This window comes from Tupaia chinensis, unplaced genomic scaffold, assembly GCF_000334495.1.
Source record: "Tupaia chinensis unplaced genomic scaffold, TupChi_1.0 Scaffold000022_1, whole genome shotgun sequence".
NCBI classification, from domain to species: domain Eukaryota; kingdom Metazoa; phylum Chordata; class Mammalia; order Scandentia; family Tupaiidae; genus Tupaia; species Tupaia belangeri.
This window is the reverse complement of record NW_006159452.1, coordinates 1358627-1362278: the sequence shown is the minus strand read 5'-3', so window position 1 is coordinate 1362278 and position 3652 is coordinate 1358627. Positions and strand designations below refer to the sequence as shown.

Genomic DNA, 3652 nt, shown 5'->3' with positions numbered 1-3652 from the left:
AATGGAAGAAATCAACGAAGTTTATGTTCAAAAGCTGGGTGGCATAATGGTTACATTGTTGGACTCCCCCATGGCCAACTGTGGTTCAACACCTGAACCCGATGGCGTGAAACTCATGCCAGGCATGTGAGCTTGCAGGCCCAAAATCCCCAAAGGAAAATGGGGGAGAAAGGATTGAATGGCCATTCCCTCTGAAGGATGATTTCTTGCTTTCTGTCTCTCTCTCTCTCTCTCTCTCTCTGTCTCACTGATGATCACACATGCCCTATAGCAAAACTATCTCTTAAAAAAAAAAGCTGGGTGCCATGTTGTAACAATAGCTCATCTAAGATTCATAGCCTGCACAAGCTAGCACAAGAAAGTGTGGGGTTTACAATTCTAGACATTGCTCATCTCTTTACTGTTCACTTGCTTAGAAGAGCAGGGAAATAAAAGCAATGGCATGCCGATTAATAAGGCAGAAGTGAGAAGTCAGACCTGAAAGGAAGGAAAATGGAAAACAGAACTCCAAGGAGCTGGAGCAGCTGGAATGAAGGAGGTGAACCAGAGTAATTTAATTAAGTATATCAGCACTAGAATAAATAACTAATGAATAAAGAAGAAAAAAGAAGATAGCACAGCTGTAAACATGTAGTGAGATAAGAAAGTAATTCTGAATACGTAAACCTTGAATATCAGATAAAAGACTTTGACATTTAATGAAAATAATTTTAAGTTCAGGAGATAGAGTGATATATGTACATGGGTGTATGCTTGAAAAAATGTATATTTGTGAGTGCATGTATATATACAAATAAATACTCATAAAATTTAAGAGATAGAAACACACACACACACATACATGCACACACCTATATATGTACTTATATACTCAGACATTTCCCAAAATTCGCAGAAAAATAGAACTAGAATATGAGTTTATTTTGATATAAAAAAATTTTCAATGCCAGTCTGTAGACTAGTGGTTAAGGAAACAGAACCTCACATGGCCGATCACTTTTAGAATCCTGGAGAAACATACCAGCACATATGCATGCATGCCCTAAATGCTGACAAAAGGGAGAAGTGAAAGAGAAGGGATTGGACATGACCACGCCCTACTGTGAGGGTGCTTTCTTCTCCTCCTTCTCTGTGTGTGTGTCTCTCTCTCTGGTGAGTGTATGTACCATCCGGAAAAAAAAAGAAAAACATAGAAATTCATACATACTTTTTTTATAATACATGTTTTCCATGAACCTTGGGAAGATCTCATATATATTTGAACATGTACACACTTAAGTAGATATTCATATATTTATAAAGTTTAGAAGGTAAAATGATATGTATATACAAACATACATTATATATCAGCATATGCATACATGTATACATAAGCATGAATACGTGTATTGGTTTGTGTGAATATACATAACTTTGGAAAGAATAAATACCAAATGCTAGTATAGGTGGTACAGTGGTATTAGATGCTCTGACTTAGATAATGGTTTGATCCCACCAGAGTTCATGTTTGGGGAATTTAGTTCCCAATGTAATGGTGTTGAAAGCTGGTGAGACTTTTAAGAGCTGAGGCTGAGGGGGCACTATTTGGATAGTGCAGACATCACTCTCATGAATGAATTACTGTTTCCTCACTAGAAGTGAGTTCTAGTTACTGGATCAAGGGGTTAGTTCCCCAGAGAGCAGGTTATTATAAAAGGAACATGGCTTCCCTCAGGTCTCCCTCTTTTTGCTCATGCCTGCCAGCCTCTCTACTTCTATGAAACATAGTGAGATACAGCTGCAGAGACCAGTCTGATGCCAGCTGATGCCTTTGGACTTTCCAGCCACCACAATCATTACCAAACAAGCTTCTATTCTTTTTAAAAGAAAAAAACAATATTAGAGAGATTTTTTGCTACAGGGATATGTGCTTGCCAGAGAGACAAGCAAGAAATCACTTCCTAGCGGGATGGTCACTCTGCAATCCCTTCTCATCCATTCTCCTCTTGGGATTTTGACCATGTTTACACACGCATCATGTGTGTTTCAAGCCTCCAAGTCTGGGACTGGAACTGCATTCAGCCATTTGGGAGTTCAGTGACCTAACCATTATGCCATCTGCTGGTCCCCAATCTTCTATTCTGTATGAAACACCTGTTTGTGGGTATGTCTCTTAGCAACACAGGAGAGGACTAAACCACGAGGGCAGAAACCATTATTATTCATTATTATTACTCGTTATTCACTCCTTCCAGCATGGTGATTGGCATGTGAAGGGCTTTACATGAAAATTTGCACATATGTCTTTCCCTGAAAATAATATCGTAATATAGCAAAAGTGAATTGATATCAGAGGTGTCTTTTGAAATTAAGTAGAATTGATGCTATGGGTATTATCATTGGTTTTCTAAAGCAAAGTGCGAACAAGAGGATGTAAAATGAAGTGAAAAGTGTAAACAGAGTATAAAAGAAGATTTTTGAAATATTGAAAAATTTATCACAGAGATGAAAGAGTGCTTTTATTTGGCACCAAAGAAAACAGGAAAGTTAGATATAAGACATGTGTTGGAGAATCAATGTAAATTTTTTTTTTTTTTGGAGAGATTTTCACTGTAGGGCACGTGCGCTCACCAGACAGACAGAGAGAGACATAGAGACAGAAAGCGAGAAATCACCCCCCAGGGGGGATGGTCACACCGCAATCCCCTCTCCTCCATTCTCCTCTCGGGATCTTGGGCACGCACGCACACGCGCCCGGCGTGAGTTTTAAGCCACCGGGTCCGGGACACGAACCGCGGTCGACTACGTGGGAGTCCAGCGACATAGCCATTACGCTAACTGCTGGTTCCCGAGAATCAATGTAAATTTCACTTAAAGAAATAGTTCTATGAGCAGAGGTAAACCAAAAAGAAGGGATTGTCTAGGGATATTTAAAGTCAACAACAATTGAATCATTATCGTCACCATTGTTCTGTTATTTCAATTATTGTCATAATTTCTATTATTTCCTTTGATGAAACTGCTATTGCTTTTTTATTTCACTTACGGTAAATGTCAGTTTTACAATGGCCTAGTACCTATCCCCTGTTCCTTCCTTCTCATCCCTGCCCTCGATTTCTACTACATTTCTTTGCTTGGTTCTGTTTCATCCAACCACAATGTTAGGTTCTCTTCCAACACCTCGAAATTGCTCCAGAACACTAATCTACCTTTCCCTCCAGACTGTACTGTTCTTCATCCAGATATCTGAACACCAAAGGCCCTTATACAGCATCTTGCAAATGTCACTTCCATGAGGCTTACCCGACATTTCCATATAAATCAAACGTGTTTTTCCTCACTCTGACTCATTTCTATTTTTCTATAGCAACTTTTCATATATTCTATAATTTACTCATAGTTTTTTTTTCTTTTCATTGTTCACTAGAAAGGAACCCCCATGTAACTGAAGATTATCGTGTTTTATTATTTATGTATCCCAAGAACCTAGAATGGTATGTATCTATTGAGTCATTAGAAAAGTCATTGCACATTTTTGCATGGAAAAACAGAAAAAAGATGTCATGATTTTCTGATGACCCAGTAGTACTCAGTATTATTTCTACTGTGAAGTATCTAGCAGTAACTTACAAGCAGTTGCCAGAGCAACTTACTAGATGTGAAAAGCAAGCCT

The 3652-nt window shown here is 38.5% G+C and overlaps 1 pseudogene; it reads right to left on the bottom strand.

Annotated features, from left to right (window-relative positions):
* LOC102479206 (keratin, type II cytoskeletal 8 pseudogene) overlaps positions 1–3289 on the bottom strand; it is a 24927-nt pseudogene extending 21638 nt beyond the window's left edge.
* Positions 3290–3652: the final 363 nt, after the last annotated feature.